We start from the raw sequence: 19,757 nt of genomic DNA, 5'->3' as shown, positions 1-19,757 counted from the left end.
TGTGTTCATTCAGGAGTATAAATATTTGGATGAATATGAGGAGGAAGGTGAAGATCAAGAAGAGGATGAGTGTGGTAAAGAGGAATGTGAGGAGGAAGAAACTGAACAACTTCCAAAAGAGTTATTGGAGTACCAGGAAATCAGATAAATGAGTGAAAAAGATATCAGGAAACAGAGGAAGACAAGAAGTTAAGAAGACATTGCCAAGGGACAAGTGAGTGCCAGTAGTGTGTTTCTATTTTTGAAAATTCTTATCTTTTTTTTTTTTGGAATCTAAGTAATTCATCATGACAATAAAATAAATCTACTATAATTACTTATCAATATTATCCAACACTTGGTTGTATTCATAAATGAGGAAATACACTTGATCAATAAACTAATGTTGTCGTCTCGAGTTTAAAAAAAGAGGATGTCGAACCAGCTGTTCATATGATGATTGCTTCAAGCACAAGACCATTATAGAACTAGTGAAACTAACTTGCACACATTTAAGTCAACCAAACAACTAATTGACTCAAGGTTCTAAAAAATTTTAAACAACTGGAGCATTGAGAATATAGCAAGAATGTGTAAGGATTTCTGTAGAATTACTCAAAGAGCATGAGTCTTTCCATATAACTATAAATGCCTCTGATGTTGCTTTTCTTAAGAAGGCCCTTGATCTTTAATTCTCACAAACTCTTTCTTGTGATATCATAACACAAACAACATAAAACACCTTACTTTAAGTTTAGGACGAAAACAATCATCCTATCACAGGTCATATAGAATGATGCTATCCTTGTAAATACCGTCCAGCATTCTCTTGTTGCTAGTCATCAGTAAAATTACTTTTTAACGATTGAAAAAATGAAATGTAACTGCTTTTAAGTGTTAGACCTTTTATCTTGGGAAATAGAAATTAAAGATAATGCAGAGAATGCATGGACTTCTTTTTTGAACTCCAGATATGGAATGTTATATATAGTCAGGTAGACTAGAGAATTTAGAGAAAGGGATAGCCTTATATAGATATAAAAAAGGACAACATTTGACCATTGAATTGTGTCTGTTTTTATTATCTAGCTTTTCATAATTGCAGCTACATGTGTCTGTCTCGGCTCTCCCCCAACTGAAACAATATAGACGGAGAAGAACTTTTCTTTGCTGGTTATTATGAAGAGGAAACGGAAAGGTTTTTGGTGGTAGGTTGGATTTCGGGGAGGGGGACAATATATGCACATGCTATCAGTATTTGGGCTACAGATATATGTTTTTAGAATATAGACCAAAAGGATTTTCCAGAAATGCAATAGTGAGAACATATATAGATGGGATACCACCACGACTGTTGTTATGTTCCCATCTCAAGAATTCCAATTCTTGCTGAAGCTTTTCATTGTGTTGCATAACAAAAAAATTCTCACCTGTTAGCTTTGAAATTTGTGCCTGTCTTCAACAAGTTGTCTTTATACTCATTATATGACCTTGATATATTATTGAGCTTCGATATATTTACAGTTCTAATTTTGAATACTAAAGCCCTAGGAGAAGAACCTTCCTCAGACCCCTCCTTTACATGTAATTGCACTTGAGGAGGAACATAAACAACTTTCAACTTGCAGTCCTCCATATAATTCCCCGGCTCCTTATTGAACATCTCGGAAGTAATGTACTTTGCAGTAGTTCAAGGGCCTGCAACAACACTTTGAAGCAGGAATTTATCCTTGAATTACATGTATAGTGGTGCCTCTTTATGCCATTGCATTGCAATTATGACATCGTTGGAAGACTGAGGCATGAAAATTCCAGTGTTGGGCTTTACATAATACTTCTTTGGATTTATTGTCTTCTCCTTGAAAGTAACATAATTATTAGACTTGTTCTTCCTAATATCATTGTTGCACTCTAACATCACCACACTTTCTAGACTCTACTTGTGTGATTACACTAGGTTTATTGATTGGTAGGTGCTCATTAAATCTTGGGGCATCTATTAAGCAAGAGAAGGAGTTGATTGAATATATCCCAGTGCGATCAATCACTAACAAGGATCTATCTTGAAGCTATCAATTATATGAACTGGGTCCAAAGTGTAAGAATCCAAAGAAACAATGCCCTTATATTGTTAATTACTATTATGAAAATATATCAAGTTCAAATTTTCTTTTTGAACACAAACTGCATTTGATTTCAGTTGGTGGACATGAACATCAAGGTTCTGCGTGGACTCATTTTGTTATATAAGTTATTCTCATTAATTTTTCATGATCCTAGTTCTGTATTCTCGTGAGTAGGATCAGCTTAATGAATTTGTGAGAAAAAGTGTACTTAAAAAACCTACTTTATGAGTTCTCTTGTGAGTTGTGACTTGTGAGTAAGCTTTTAGGTTTCGTAGCCGAGCGTATCAAGCGATTCTCCAAAGAGAAGCTAGCCCTCTATCAATATTTTGAATGATTTTGAAGCGTTTGAGTTAATTTTGTTGTTCAATGCTCTAGTAATCTAAAATCTAGAATGTAATATATCTTATTTCTTATCAACACTAAAATATATTGTGTGATTTGGTTGTGCACATAATTTTTTTTCTAATAGAATTTATGTTGTATGTTTTACAGGATTTGGAGACATCCTTTTTCCAGTCAAGAAGCAAGTTGGACTACTTTAAAAAATTGACAAATTTATTATCTTTTTTAAGGATAGTATGGAATACTTTAATAGGAATTTTAGTTTTTTTGGCCAATGAGTTGCGTAATAGTCATATGACCATATTTTTGTAAATAATATTGTTTGTGGGATGTTAATCAATACTTCTAATTAATAGTATCTAGATGCATTTTGTTATCTATATTATCTAAGTAAAGGATGACAGGAAAAATTACGTGTTATTTATGTGCCACATTTTCTGGCCATAAATCATCTTTAGGGACCAACAATGTGTGAGTCCTTAAAACTATTTAAGGACCAGATTTTTTGTGGTGATAAAGTTTTAGGGACTAGATAAGCTCGTCGTGAAATTTTAAGGTACCAATTGATCGTTTTTCGTAAGGACCAGAATCGTGGTCCCTAAAAGAGTTTTAGGGACTAGAGCTTTACATGGTCGCAAAACCGCTTTAAGGACCGGTACCTCAATCTCGTCCCTATTGACCTTTAGCGACAGAGCCTATAGGGACGGCTGGCGACCAGAATTTTCTCGTCGCTAGTAACCTTTAGAGACCAGAATTAGACCTTTTGGGACCATATTTCCCGTCCCTAGTGGCCCTTTTTCTTGTAGTGACATGTGTTGAGTGAGTAGACTCTTACAAGGGTAGTAGTATAGTTCACCATGGCTTAGAATCATCTTGGGTGATGGATATGAAAGTGTCACGCCTAAAATTTCATTAAGACGGACAGGCACAAGACTCCCTAAATGCCCGAGAAAACCAACATGTAACCTGTGCTTACTTTTCATATAACCATGACAATCTTGTGACAAGTTCACATAGGATGCAGCAATACGAACTGACATAAGTAGCCCCGAAACTTATTTACAAGACTTATTCGTTAAGGCCACAACTTGCTAAGATGCAACTGAACCATATACATAAGTCTACAAAGCCTCTAAAAGATAGAAAACCTTAGAGTAGGTCGGGACAGACCCCGCCTTACTCTTAACTATGATACAATTCCAAAATGAATCTACCAAGGACTCAGTAAAGCTCGAAAGTAGCCTGGAGCTCACTAAAAGTAGCTGAGTGTCATGTGCTCCTACTAAGGAAGTCTACTAACTGGAGTACCTGTGCCTGCATCATGAATTGCAGCGTCACCCGCGAGGGATGTCAGTACGAAAAAAATGTACCTAGTATGTAAGGCAATAACATATATAAAACAAGTGTTCGAATGAAACCAAGTATCACTATATGTGTGCATAAATCAAAACAGAAGACCACCTCTGTTAACTCTTGTGGGATAATGCATGTTACATTCTTGTCTTTACCTTACTATGTGTTATGCTCTTTATAAGGCATGTTATACGAATGACCAGCTGATCAGTGGTAGAAGAGGATGACCCCTGCTAGGCATTTTAACCCCTGGGATGCGGTCCTCATAATTACTCAAATAGGGATCGGCCCATGCTAGGCTTTCGCCCCTGAGCTGCCACCCTTCTATACCAATTGGGATCAGCCCATGCTAGGTTTTTGCCCCTGAGCTTGCACCCTTAATTATACAGATTGCTTCACTTAGATTCTTTAATCTTTGATATTGTTGTTTTGGTGATCATAATCACTTTTGATATTTGGAACTACGGACCAGTAGTAGAAGACACGAAAATAATACTTCAAGATAGTAACAATGACATAAGGAGCTATGTAACATCAATTCATTACCTGTGAGCTTGAATGACACAATTGACTTTAAGTGACTATAGAGTACTGAACATATAATGAAGTAATTCTATACACTAAGGAGAGGGGGGAATATTGTTAGCTATTTGGAGATCGTACGCTGCCACTATGTTTCCTTTATTAGGAATAGAACTTAGGAAATCCACTTATTGATATTAATCACAAGTAATTTTATGCCAAGGAATATGGAATCGAATAGCACTACATGCCTTATTTTGTGGCCAATACAACTTTCACGGTTCAGCCTCCCTTCATGGGTGCTAATCTACATTATAAGTCATGATTAAGTTGATGTTAGCAGCTAATCACATTAAGGCCCTCAAAAAAACAGTAGCGAAACAGTTGACGGAAAGTAGGCCCATACAACCCTTACACAAATGGTGAACCACCACACCCTTCCTCTATACATTAATACAACTTCATACATTCTTTGCCAAGATACCCAAACTTCCCCCAACAACAATATACATAAGGCAGCCACTATGAATCCCTACAAATCTTTCGACATAATAGGAGAATATTGACTCAAGGATTTATCACCATCCATTAGTTCTTGATAAAGATATACAAAATTCTCCACCTCAATCATGTATTTAAAGAGAGGCAAGAATGGGCAGTAGTCTTACCTTAGTTTCTGGTAATTTATCCTCTAAACTTCTACTTCAAGAACTGAACTCTCCATCAAACTTTTACTTGTTAAGGGGGACAATACTCAAGAACATCAAGGTGTTTTAGGGATGCTGATTGAAGCCAAGAGAGACCAAGAGAGAAACTTATGAAATCTGAAAATTTTGCTAGTTAAAAATGGAGCAAAAGATTTGATCTTTATCCCTTTAAAAGGGAGGTGTTATGACCGACTTTCTTGGTCAATTTTGGGCCATATATTGTCAAGTAGGTGACCCACCTACTTGACCTTTCAACTTGGTCCTTTGGGAACTTGAACACTTGTTGGGCCTTACTGCCAATTATCCCTCTATTCTTGTCAATTTAGGCCATAATTAATGCAAGTAGGTGATCCACCTACTTGAACTTTTCACTTGGGCCTTTTTTGGACTTAAGACTATTGGGCCTTGGCTGTCCATTTTCCCATTATTTTTCTACTCAACTTGGGCCAGATTAATGCAAGTAGGTGGTAGTGCACTTGGCCCAATTACATGGTAAAAAAAAGTCTTTGTAGGTGATGCACCTACTTGGTCCTTTGGGATGGTCAATAAGTCAAAGTAGGTGATGCACCTACTTGTCACCTACTAGCTTAATTAAGTCAAGCAAGCAACTCGATTATTTTATTCCATTTTTTAAATATTAATCCCTTTTTCTTCAACTTAGCACGTAACTTTCAACTTAAGCTCAATTACCACCTTACTGTCTCGAGTTGAAATACTCCCATTAGAGTTAACTTGTAGTACGCATGCTGAAACGTGCAAGGCATCACAACACCTTCCAATCTAGTTTAAACCAACGCTAATCATATAAGAAACATGGTCCCTCACCTATACTGTAAGGCTATGTCAAGTATCACAAGAATAGAACAAGCATATCCATAATACGGGCTGTTACATCCTTCCCTCCTTAAAACATTAGTCCTCAAATGTTAGCATGGTTATCCAGCCCAAAAAAAGATCAAGCCTAAGTTAGTACTAATATTAATCACATTGAACATATATACTTATACTTACTTGTTAACGCCTCAACTCAACATTTTTATCTTTGTCATCGGTCTGGAAGAGATGAGGATACTTCAATTTCATTACTTCTTCAGCTTCCCATGTAACTTCTTCTACTTGTTGGTTCCTCCATAATACTTTTACAGAAGCTACTTCTTTATTTCTTAACCTCCTAACTTGTCGATCCAGAATATCAATGGGTACTTCTCCATAAGTGAGATCTCTCGTAACTTGTACATCTTCGGTAGGAGTAATACGAGATGGGTCACCTACACACTTTCGAAGCATTGAGACATAAAACGCCGGATGAACAGTTGAAAGCTCTTGAGGTAGCTCTAAGTCATACGCAACTTGGCCAATTCTTCGGATATCTTATATGGCCCTATATAGCATGGACACAACTTTCCCTTTTTACCAAACCTCACTACCCCTTTCATTGGTAACACCTTCAACAACACCCAATCCCCTATAGAAAATTCTAGTCCTCTCCTTCTAACATCCGCATATGATTTTTGTCGACTTTGAGCTGTTTCTAGCCTTTATTGTATCACTTTGACTTTTTCCATAGCTTTATGAACAAGGTTTGGCCCAAATAAGGCAGTTTTACCTATTTCGAACTAGCCAATTGGGGATCTACATTTTCTACCATATAAAGTTTCATAAGGTGCCATTTTAATACTTGAATGGTAGCTATTATTGTATGCAAAACTCGATCAACAGAAAATGATCATCCCAACTACCTTTGAAGTCTAATATACAAGCTCGCAACATATCCTCAAATGTTTGAATTGTACGCTCTACCTGACCGTCTGTTTGAGGGTGAAAGGTTGTACTTAAATTTACTTATGTGCCCAAACTCTTCTGAAATGACTTCCAAAAATTTCTAGTGAATTGAGCTCCCCTATCAGATATAATAGAGATTAGCACTCCATGTAGATGAACTATCTCTTTAATATACAACCTCGCATATTCTTCAACTGTATAAGTATTCTCGACCGGCAAGAAGTGCGCTGATTTGGTCAGTCTATTAACAACTACCCATATAGAATCAAACTTCCGAAATGAAAGAGCCAAACTAGTGACAAAATCCATGTTGATCATGTCCCACTTCCAAATTGGAAGTTCTATACACTGCATATAACCTCCGGGCTTTTGGTGCTCTACTTTTACTTGTTGACAATTTAGACATTGAGCCACGAATTTCGCAATGTTCTTCTTCATGTCCCCCACCAATACATTTATTTTAAGTCATGATACATTTAGTTGACCCTGGATGGACAAAATATCTTGAATGATGTGCTTCCATCATAATCTTGTTTCTTAATTCATCTACATTAGGTACACACAATCTGTTTTGACATTGAAATACTCCCTCTTGCGTAAGCTCGAATACCTTTGTCATACCCTGTTGTACATTCTCCTTAAGCTTTAATAGAATAGGATCAGTGTAATGCTTCTCTTTCACTTCCACTACTAATGAGGATTCTGCCGCATTTTGCACAATAACCCCTTCGTCTGGAGATTCAAGAAGGCGAACCCCCAAGCTAGCTAGTTGACATAGATCCTTAGTTATTCCTTGTCTTTCCACAGACTGCCTATAAGTGCTTGCCATTATTTTACGACTGAACGCATCAGCTACTACATTTGCTTTACAGGGATGATACAAGATGTCAATATCATAATCTTTTAATAGCTCCAGCCATCTTCACTGCCTCAAATTTAGGTCCTTTTGCTTAAAGATATATTGCAAACTCTTGTGATCAGTGTATATGTCAACATGAACTCCATACAAGTAGTGGCGTCATATCTTCAAAGCAAACCCAATTGCTGCTAGCTCTAGATCATGGGTTGGATAATATTTCTCTTGTGGCCGTAGCTGCCTTGACCCATAAGCTATTACTTTACCATGCTGCATCAATACACATCCTAGGCCCACTCCCGAAGCATCACAATACACTGCATACCCTTTTGTTCCTTCTGGAAGTACCAATACAAGTGTAGAAGTTAATTTATTCCTCTGCTCTTGGAATCTTCTTTCACATTCATCACTCCACTGAAACTTAGTTTCTTTGTGTGTTAGCTTTGTTAATGGTGCAAAAATGGAAGAGAATCATTCAACAAATCTTCTATAATAACCTGCCAATCCAAGAAAACTACGAATCTCCATAGGCATTGTAGGTCTTGGCCAGTTTTTCACGACCTCTATCTTCTGGTTATCAACCCTTATTCCTTCATCGGATACAATATGACCTAAGAATGCCTATAGATTTTAATCAGAACTCACATTTAGAGAACTTTGCATACAACGTACGATCACGAAGAATTTGTAAAACCTGCCGCAAGTGATTAGCATGGTCCTCTTCCGATCTTGAATACACCAAAATGTCAACTATGAATACTATCACAAACACATCGAAAAATGGCTTGAACACCTTATTCATCAAGTCCATAAAAGTTTTTGGTGCATTCGTTAGTTCGAATGACATGACTACAAACTCAAAATGACCATACCGTCTTCAGAAAGCTGTCTTGGGTATATCTTTGTCTTTGACCACTATGAATACTATCACAAACACATCGAAAAATGGCTTGAACACCTTATTCATCAAGTCCATAAAAGTTTTTGGTGCATTCGTTAGTTCGAATGACATGACTACAAACTCAAAATGACCATACCGTCTTCAGAAAGCTGTCTTGGGTATATCTTTGTCTTTGACCCTTACTTGGTGATACCCCGACCTCAATTCGATTTTTGAAAAATACTTAGCACCTTGTAACTGATCAAACAAATCATCAATTCTAGGAAGGGGATATTTTTTCTTAATTGTTACTTTATTCAACTATCGATAATCAATGCACATTCTCAACGAGCCATCTTTCTTACATACAAACAAATCTGGTGCTCCCCATAGGGACATACTAGGCCTTATGAATCCTTTTTCTAATAAGTCTTTTAATTGCTCCTTCAACTCCTGTAATTCTGCCGGGGACATTCTATATGGAGGGATGGAAATAGGTTGAGTATCTGGAATCACATCAATACCAAACTTTACTTCTCGTTCTGGAGGCAAACCCGAAAGATCTTCAGGAAATACATCGGGAAACTCATTTACCACCGGAATGGATTAAAGAGTTGGTGGCTCTACATCTATATTTTTCACTCTGACCAGATGGCATATGTATCCTTTGGACATCATCTTCTTTGCCTTAAGATAAGAAATAAATTTACCTCTTGGCGCCCCAATATTACCTTTCCATTCAAGGATGGCCTTCTTTTGGAAACTGGAAATGCACTATCTTAGTTCGGCAATCTACTGTGGCATAACAAGAAGCTAACCAATCCATACCCATTATAACATCAAAATCTACCATTTATAGATAAACAAGATCAGCCAATGTATCATGATCACAAACAGTTACAATGCAATTACGATAAACCCTTCTAGCTATAATAGACTTACCAATCGGTATAGACACTTCAAATGGTTTCACTAATAATTCTGGTGTTCTTTTGAACTTTCCCGCAATCAATGGAGTAACATATGATAATGTAGACCCCAGATCAATTAGTGCATATACAATATGTGAAAAGATGGACAATGTACCTATAACCACATCCGGTGAAGCTTCCAAATTTTGTCGATCCCCTAGACCATATGTGCGATTCTAAACTCCACTAAAACTAGCTGCTCCCCTAGCTCCTCTACCACGACCTGTAGGCATTTGTAGTCCTCTACCTAAAGAAGGTGTTGATGACGATGATGCAGCAACCGATCTAGTAGGTTATGCAACACCACATGTGCCCCTACGAGGGCCGTTTCTTATCATATACCCCGGTGTACCACACCAAAAACAAACATCTATCCCAAACCTACATGCACCTAGATGATTCCTTCCACAGTGTTTACAAGGTTGTCGAGGATGCCTTGATTGGCTCGTACTTCCCTGCTCTTGATGACCCGCTATTTGTGAACCTTGGCTTTCACTTCTTTGCCCAAATTGATTGCCCCTGAACCCTTGAAACTGAGGTGGGGCACTAGCTGTAGAGTACGAAGATGATGGCCTAGGTGGTCTGTTAAAGTACCAAGGCCTAAACTTACATTGGGATGATGTAAACTGCCCCATGGATTTGTCCCTCTTAGGATACCCTATTTCCGACTCTTGTGTCCTTCTTCTTTGCCTTTGATCCTCCAACTTTTGCGCAAAAGCTTGCATCCTTGCTATGTTCATATCTCTATTCAACGAAGCAATGGTACAATCTCTAACCAGATATGTATCTAATCTATCCACACATCGATGCACTCTATCCTCCATATTAGCTACTACATTAGGAGCATACCTGGCCAAGGAATTAAATTTGAGACTGTACTCTCTCACACTCATACTTCCTTGGTGGAGATTTATGAACTGATCCGCACGAGCCTCTCAGATCTCCAATGGCAGGTAATGGTCAATGAATGCCTATTTGAACTCTTTCCATGTAGCTGAAGGTGCATCTGTTCCCCTAAATTGCTTCCAAGCATCATACCACAATATTGCCACACCCTTTAATCTATATGCTGCTAGCTCGAGCGTTTCTTTACCACTTTACATGCATAACATCGAAAGTGCGTTGGATCTGATCTATAAAGTCTTGTGAATCTTCATTAGGATCTGATCCGGTGAATGATGGAGGGTCCAAATTAAGGAAATCATGTATCAGCGTGCTAGCTGCTTTATCTACATCACTAGTACCTGTAACTAGACCTTCTTGCCTTTGGCCATGGCCAGCAACTATACGAGTCAATAATTGGACTGCATTCCTCAAATCTTGCTCGGTAGCATTAATAGGGGGTTCTTGAGGTGCAGCTTCCATCCTTAGATCTTTTGGAGGTGGAGGGGTCGGGAAGTCTGTGATAGAGACTCATCTTGAGCCTCACCTTGAACAGCTTGACTAGGTGGTTGTTGCTGGTCCCTTCTTGGGCAGCCACATTTACTTGCTTACTAGTACTTTTACTCCTTCTAGTAACCGGCATCTTCGCTATAATAAAACAATTTAGAAGTTAGGTACGATTCACCTACAACATTGGTTAGATCGCACAATCTAAGAAATGAAAGAAAAGAGACAACTCCTACATGTCCCGTAGCCTCCTATTTATAAATGTGGTGCACAACACATCCATAACCAAGACTCTACATAGACACGGCTTTGTAGACTCCCTAGGATGACCTGCTCTGATACCACTTTTGTCAAGCCTCAAATTCCAATAAGACGGACAAGCACCAGACTCCCTAAAGGCCCGAGAGAACCAACATGTCACCTGTGCTTACTTTGCATATAACCATGACAATATTATGACAAGTTCACATAGGATGCAGCAATACGAACCGACATAAGTAGACCCGAAATTTATATACAACACTTAGCCATTGAGGCCACAACTTGTTAAGATGCAACTGAACCATATACATAAGTCTACAAAGCCTCTAAAAGATAGAAAACCTTACAATAGGTCGGGACAGACCCCGCCTTACTCCTAACTACTGTACAATACCAAAATAAATCTACCAAGGACTCAGTAAAGCTCCAAAGCAACCTGGATCTCACTAAAATTAGCTGAGTGTCGTGTGCTCCTATTGAGGAGGTCTACTAACTAGAGTACATGTGCATGCAGCATGAATTGCAACGTCCCCCGTGAGGGACGTCAGTACAAAAAAAATATACTGAGTATGTAAGGCAATAACATATATAAAATAAGAGTTTGAATGAAACCAAGTATCACTATATGTATGCATAAATCAGAACAGAAGACCACCTCTATGAACTCTTGTGGGATCATATATGTTACATTCTTGTCTTTACCTTACTGTATGTTATGCTCTTTATAAGGCATGTGATACGAATTACCAGCTGATCAATGGTAGAACAGGATGACCCATGCTAGGCATTTTAACCCCTGGGATGCGGTCCTCATAATTACTCAAATTGGGATCGGCCTATGCTAGGATTTCATCCCTGAGCTGCCACCCTTTTATACCAATTGGGATCGGCCCATGCTAGGCTTTTGCCCCTGAGCTGCCATCCATAATTATACAGATTGCTTCACTTAGATTCTTTAATCTTTGAGATTGTTATTTTGCTGGTCATATTTATTTTTGATATTTGGAACTATGGACCAGTAGTAGAAGACATGAAAATAATACTTCAAGACAGGAACAATGACATAAGGAGCTATGTAACATCAATGCATTACTTTTCAGCTTAAATGACACAATTGGCTTCAAGTGACTATAGAGTACTGAACATATAATGAAGTAATTCTATACACTAAGGAGAGGGGGAAATATTGTTAGCTATTTGAAGATAGTATGCTGCCACTATGTTTCCTTTATTAGGAATAACACTTAGGAAATCCACTTATTGATATGAATCGCAAGTAATTTCATGCCAAGGAATATGGAATCGAATTGCTCTACATACCTTATTTTTTTACTAATACAATTGTCATGATTCAGCCTCCCTTCTTGCGTGCTAATCTACAATATAAGTCATGATTAAGTTGATGTTAGCAGCTAATCACATTAAGGCCCTAAAAAAAACAGTAGCTAAACACTTGACGGAAAGTAGGGCCATACAACCCTTACACAAATGGTGAACCACCACACCCTTCTTCTATACATTAATACAACTTCATACATTCTTTGCCAAGATAACCAAACTGCCTCCAACAGCAATATACATAAGGCAGCCACTATCAATCCCTAAAAATCTTTTAGCATAATAGGAGAATATTGACTCAAGGATTTATCACCATCCATTAGTTCTTGACAAATATATAAAAAAATTCTCCACCTCAAACATGTATTTAAAGAGAGGCAAGAATGGGCAGTAGTCTTACCTTAGTTTCTAGAAATTTATCCTCTAAACTTCTACTTCAAGAACTGAAACTCTCCTTCAAACTTTTACTTGTAAAGGGGGACAATACTCAAGAACCTCAAGGTATTTTAGGGATGCTGATTGAAGCCAAGAGAGACCACCTACTTGACCTTTTAACTTGGGCCTTTGGGGAGTTCAACACTTGTTGGACCTTACTACCAATTATCCCTCTATTCTTTTCTATTTGCGCCATAATTAATGCAAGTAGGTGATCCACCTAGTTGGACTTTTCACTTGGGCCTTTTTCGACTTAAGACTATTGGGCCTTGGCTGACCATTTCCCCGTATTCTTCTACTCAACTTGGGCCAGATTAGTACAAATAGGTGGTAGTGCACTTGGCCGAATTACATGGTCAAAAAAAAGTCTTAGTAGGTGATGCACCTACTCGATCCTTTGGGCTGGTCAATAAGTCAAAGTAGGTGATGCACCTACTTGGTCCTTTGGGATGGTCAATAAGTGAAAGTAGGTGATGCACCTACTTGTCACCTACTAGATTAATTAACTCAAGCAAGGAGCTCGATTATTTTATTCCATTTTTTAAATATTAATCCTTTTCTCTTAAACTTAGCACTTAACTTTCAACTTAAGCTCAATTACCACCTTACTATCTCGAGTTTAAATACTCCTGTTATAGTTAACTTGCAGTACACATGCTGAAACGTGCAGGGCATCACATCACCTTCCGATTTAGTTTAAACCAACGCTAATCATATAAGAAACATGGTTCCTCACATATACTGTAAGGCTATGTGAAGTATCACAAGAATAGAACAAGCATATTCATAGTACGGGTTGTTACAAAAAGCGTAGTGATAACTTGATCCGACCTTAGAATTGAAAGAAATGGTGCTTAGAAATCTTATTTAGGCTTTATCCCAAGGGGGAGATGGTGTGCTTAGATAGCAAGGTCGTTGAGTGTACATAATGTTCATGATGTGGGTTGTTTTAATTCCTCCCCTTTGAAAGGTGTATTGAGTTTGGGAAGTTTAGTCCCCGTTTTGTAGGCCTATATAGGTTCTTAAGACGTATTGGTAAGGTTGCTTATGAGCTAGAGTTGCCTAATGAGTTGTCATAGCTGCATCCGGTTTTCCATGTCTCTATGATAATGAATTGCATTGGAGATCCGACATTCATAGATCCCTTTGACAATTTGGGAGTAAATTAGAATCTCTCTTATTAAGAAATATCGTTTGAGATCTTAGACCGACAGGTTAAGAAAAACAAGAACAAGGAAGTTGTTTCCTTGAAAATGTTATGGAATGATCTTTTAGTGAGGGTTTTAGTTGTGGGTTCTACTTGGGAGGCCGGGGCAAATGATATGTCCCCATATCCTCATCCTTTTTCCTTCTATTCCTCTTTTAGCGTGAGATGAAGAGTTCCTCATGGTTTGTTCTTTGTGCGAAGTCATGTGTGTTTTATATATTTTCATGATTTCCTTATGTTGTGCATGTTCATTAAAAGCTTATAAGGAAAATGAGTTTGCATGATTGATTTTGCTCATGTTGTAGTGAATTGAGTATGAGTTTCCTATAGACTTCATGAGATGAGTTGTGAAACATGCCGTAGCTTGGAGTTCAGAGAATCCTCCTCGGTTGTATGTTATGAGTATAAATTGCATATTGGCTCCACGAGATTGTGTTGAGCATGCTTTTAGCTTGGAGATGGTAAGTTCCTCCTTGAACATGAGAAATGATAGAATTTCATGCATTTTAGGTTGTTAGATGTAGTTCCTACCTTCCATGCGATGCATTGAGCATGTTTAACTTGTAGTGATGATTCCTATTTAGTTGTCTCCATTTAGATGTGTTGCATGAATGATGGGTTGCTAGTCTTGAGTCGTCTCCTTTAAGAAGGGCCTAGAATGCCATTCAAGGAGAAATGTTCGCAAGGGGGAGATAATGTAACACCCTGTATATGAAATAGGGAAGCTTAGCAATTTTCAGAACTTCCATGGGTCACCAACGAGGGCCATCCAGGCCCCGTGGTTGGACCCACGCCCCATAGGGAGCCTCGTGGATGAGCACCCTAAGAACTTCCTAAGACATTAACAACGGCAAGGACCCACGCCCCGTTGATGTGTCCATGACTTGTGGTTGGGCTCCGTAGGGCCATGGTCTATTGTCAGATTCTCTGAACCCAAATAATGCCCAACCATGGATGGACCGTGGGTGGGTCTGTTGGACGGTTAGTTGAGGACTTAATGGTCCTTTTCAGATTTAATTAGACATTAAGTGGTGTTATTTTACCCTAGTCTAAACCACCTATATAAGTACTTTAGACCCCTAATTTAAGTTATTCTCTCTCTAGAAAGTGAAGAATTGTGTTCCTCTCAGATTTAATTAGACATTAAGTGGTGTCATTTTACCCTAGTCTAAACCACCTATATATGTACTTTAGACCCCTAATTTAAGTCATTCTCTCTCTAGAAAGTGAAGAATTGTGTTCCTCTCAAATATTCTCTCTCTAGAAAGTGAAGAAGAAGAGGGTCAAGCTAGGTCAAGTCAAGTCTCCATTCTTCCAAGCTTTGTGAGAGATTTGTAATCAAGGTTTGATGGCTTATTCATCCATGGAGTCCCTTAGAATTCCCCAATTGTGTAGTCTAAATCCCTAATTTTAGTTAGGGTTTCTTCCAATGTTATGGGTTATGATGAATGTTGATCAAATTGAGTGGATTATGGTTTTTTTGTGATTTTTTATGATGGAATTGCATGTTTTTAGTATGATTATACATGTACCTATGTTTAACCCTTGTTTCTAACCTAGAATTGATGAAATTGGGTTTTATGCCATGAAAGGGGAAAATTGAGGATTTGGATGTGATATTCTAGAATTGATATGTATATTGTAGATCTCTTCAGAGTTGAGCATATACATAGGAATTTATTAGGATTAGTGTATGCATGATGAATCATGATTAGTAGTGCTTGAGATTGGGGGCAATATGATGAAGTTTGATTGGATTGCTTGAGATTGAAGCATATATATGAATTGCTTAAGAGTAAATCATGTAGACATGAATTGATTGAAATCAAAGCATACATGATGAATTATGATTAGTAAGGCTTTGAGATTAGAATTGTCTTGAGGCTAAGGCATGTATGATGAATGATGATTACTAGGGCTTTTAGAGTAAAGCTAATATGATAGGTTATGACTAATATGACTTTGTGAGTAAAGCCTAGATTAGGAATTATTGATTGATTGTTGTTATAATGTGGAAGAGATACTTCCCATAATGAATTGATAAGCATGATTGAATGAATCTGAAAGGTTTACTCACATGAATGATTCTGGGTTGAAAGGATTGCTCACCTAAAATGAATCTAGACTAAAATGCTTAATGAATGATGAGGCTAGAGTTAATTACCCTTGACCTCCATATGAAAGGATATGAGGTGATTTACCATACTCCTTAGAATTGAACAAGAGTTGAGTCCCCACGTTCTTACTATGTTGATTGGACATGGCGGCGAGTACCCATACTCCCTATGAATTGATGTGGAGGCGAATACCCGCATCATATGAAGAGATTGTGGAGGCGAGTACCTGCGATCTAAAAGTAAGTAAGGCAAGAGACGAATACCCAATATCCTTTATAAGTAAGTAAGCTGGACTTGTTATGGAACGGGGTTACTCTAACTATTTCTTCTAACTAATGAACTTACCTACTAACACATGATGGACTGATTCATACCAAGAGTTGGGACTTCCTATAGCACCTAAATCAAGAACGATGATGTTGTGAACATAGTCACATTCTCTCTGAAGTTACCTTATTAGAAACAAAGGAAATTTGGGCATTAAGTAAGAATAGGAATACCATGCCTCATTGGCTTCAACTCATAGCTCCTACAAGGGTACATGACTTCTCTTACCAAGGTCTGAGTCTAATGGCACGCTTTTGCTGTATTCAAGCTTAACCCAAATCTTAAGGTTCAGGTTCTATACCTCGATAGGGAATATCATCCCAAGAATATTACTCTTTCCCAGCATATTTAATCAACATTGGGCTTATATCAAGAACCACCTAATGTTTAAAAACACCACATTCAAGCTTAGTATTATAACAACTCCATGGACTCGTACTAACCAACTCCTTAAGAAGTTCTCATTCTCTCATCATCCCTGCCATAACAACAAGAATATCCTGCATTACTACTCAAACCCAACTAAGGGCTCTTATTTAACTATTTCTGATAGTAAAACCTCATCCTCCTCTTCCTCCTTATTTATGACCTTGGATGGAATTATCACACCATCATTATCACGATAAGAACGTTAATCTTCTTCTTCTAACATCACTCCACTACTAAAAGATCTCTGAAAAGATATCTCTCAAACTCTTTTGAGCTCATTACTATCTTATTCTCAATACTGGACTTGATTTCTCATCTTATCATCTCGCCCTTATGTCTAAAGCTGACACTTGCAAGCTATGGACCTATTCCATCATCTCTAAACTGGTCTACATCCCCTTTTAACAACTTAAGTACTATTTTCTCACTTATTATACCTCATGACTTAATCGGTTCTATAACCTTTGGAACATCATGGCCCTCTCAAACAAATCATAAGCCTAGCTTAGATCTATCACTTCATGAATAGTCTGTTCTCTTATTCAACACATATATTTAGTCTCCTCTAACACGATGATACATCGACATCAACTCTATTTTTGTTAAGATATACTCTATCTCATTATGACTAGTAACTATTCCTCTTCCTTATATCAAGAACTATCTACAACATTATTATTCCTTATTCCACTCATAAAGGAACTCATCACTTATGACTGACTGGGTGCATGATTGAAATAACATAATCTGCCCCATCACTATCTCGTTTCGTTTGATTACTAAACCTCTGCATACTTTCCTCTAACTCTGGGCACTTTCACTGCTACTACTCATAATTTCGTAATTCATGCTACCTTTTTGGATGAGAATACTACCTAAGCTCTAAACATACTTCCTCATCAGGATCTTAGCTGAAATGGGGTTTAGAGAAGAGTACAACTAGTTTTTAGCTAAAATGCATGATTCATATGAATATGATTGCATTTTCTCGAACTCAACACTTAACTCACTACAGGCTTCTCTCAATCCCCTCTGAAGTCTCATGATTACTCAAGACTTCACTAAGAGCAACTCATCAATAAACAACTGACTTTGCTTTACAACCATCTCTAGTATGAGGGGTAATCGAATGGATATTAGAACGCACGAGTTAGAATAAGTCTCTATGACATAGCTCTATTGCACGATTTAGAGTATGAAATAAGGGACACTTTCGTAAATGGCTATAGTGCCTTATTTATAGAAGTGGGGTCATCACAACAATAAATAATATCCTACTGATATGGCTTTATAGACACCCTAGAATACTTGAACTTTGTGCTTTGATACCAAGTTTGTCACGACCCGAGCCTACAACTTAGACGTGGCCGACACTCAAGAACCATTGCTGGTCCCTAAGCGAACCCTCATCCCTGGTGCCTACAACCGGAAGACTAACTTGAGCATACATAATCATCAAATTGAAAGAAAATTTTAAAAATAGTTTATTGAATCTTAAAACTTTGCAGAATATACTTAGTATGAAACATAAGTTTAAATAAAATATCTGAAAACTGAAAGACTCTCCAAAACTATCTATCTATGAAGCCTCTACTATTAAGAAAGGATGTCGGGATAAGACCCACGACACCTCAAAACTAGTAACTAGAAAGTAACAGTGAAGTCCTCTGGAATACAAGGAGGCTCACCAAAGCTAACTGGAGTGTAGAGTGATCTCAACGAAGCGCTTGTTGATAATCATGAACACCTATATCTGCATCATAAAATGATGCATGTAGAATGACATCAGTACATGGAATGTACGAGTATATAATATAGCTGAGTAAGCAAATAACTGAACTGAATGACTGAAAGATACTCAACTGAATCAATACATAAACATGAAGTGAAAACCATTTAAGTTTTACAATAAAATATGCAATGAAAGAAACATTGGAAATAATATACTTTACTTGTGGGGAGTTTCTCTAACCACAACCATTACTATGAGCCTAGAAAAGATACAACGTCCAACCGCACGTTGAAAGGGCCCGTCCTATACCTTGTCGGGGGTATAGGATAATATCGTGAATATGGATCCGTCTAATTGGCCTTCTCAGAAGCACTGAGGAGTCGCTTGAAGAATCAATGCTAGCCTATCCTACGTGGCTACGTAGTTCTATGGGACATGGAATCATAAAAGACTCTAACCCAACTCGGTCCTCGATACTACTCCCAAAATAATTAATATAACTTTGTGCTCAATTCACCCATTACAAAGAATGGACTTCTTACATTACTTGAAAAACTTTTCAAAACATGAGACGTGTTTACCTTCTTGAAAACACACACTTATGAACTTATCTTTCAAGTCCAATATTTAACATAGATTCATATGTATATGTATATATATGAATAAAATAACATTAGAAACTCTTAAGTCCTTTTGAAATAGAACCTTTAAACTTTTTCCCAAAACTCATCTTTACTTCCTCAAAATCTCAGTTTAAAACTCAAGTGTTGGCTTTGAAAAACTTCTCAAGATTTATAACTCAAAATAGGGTTCATGCTGAATTATAGACATGAAAAAACTAACTCAAGGATCTCAATAAAAATATAGAAACTCAATACTTAGGAATTGAATTTCAAAAGAATAAGGAATTTAAGAATTCAAAATCAACTTATCTCAAGAATACTCAAATCTAGAGATAGAATCCTAGATTACTCTTTTACTGATTTGGAAATAGATGTAGGGCG

The 19,757-nt window shown here is 37.6% G+C and overlaps 1 pseudogene; it reads right to left on the bottom strand.

The window, feature by feature from the left end:
- Positions 1-1,242: 1,242 nt before the first annotated feature.
- LOC102584515 (vesicle-associated protein 1-2-like) lies at positions 1,243-1,906 on the bottom strand (annotated as a pseudogene).
- Positions 1,907-19,757: the final 17,851 nt, after the last annotated feature.

The sequence above is a fragment of the Solanum tuberosum genome, unplaced genomic scaffold (assembly GCF_000226075.1).
Source record: "Solanum tuberosum cultivar DM 1-3 516 R44 unplaced genomic scaffold, SolTub_3.0 scf00121, whole genome shotgun sequence".
Taxonomy (NCBI): domain Eukaryota; kingdom Viridiplantae; phylum Streptophyta; class Magnoliopsida; order Solanales; family Solanaceae; genus Solanum; species Solanum tuberosum.
Note: the sequence above shows the minus strand (reverse complement) of the source record. Positions and strands in the feature narration are given on the sequence as shown.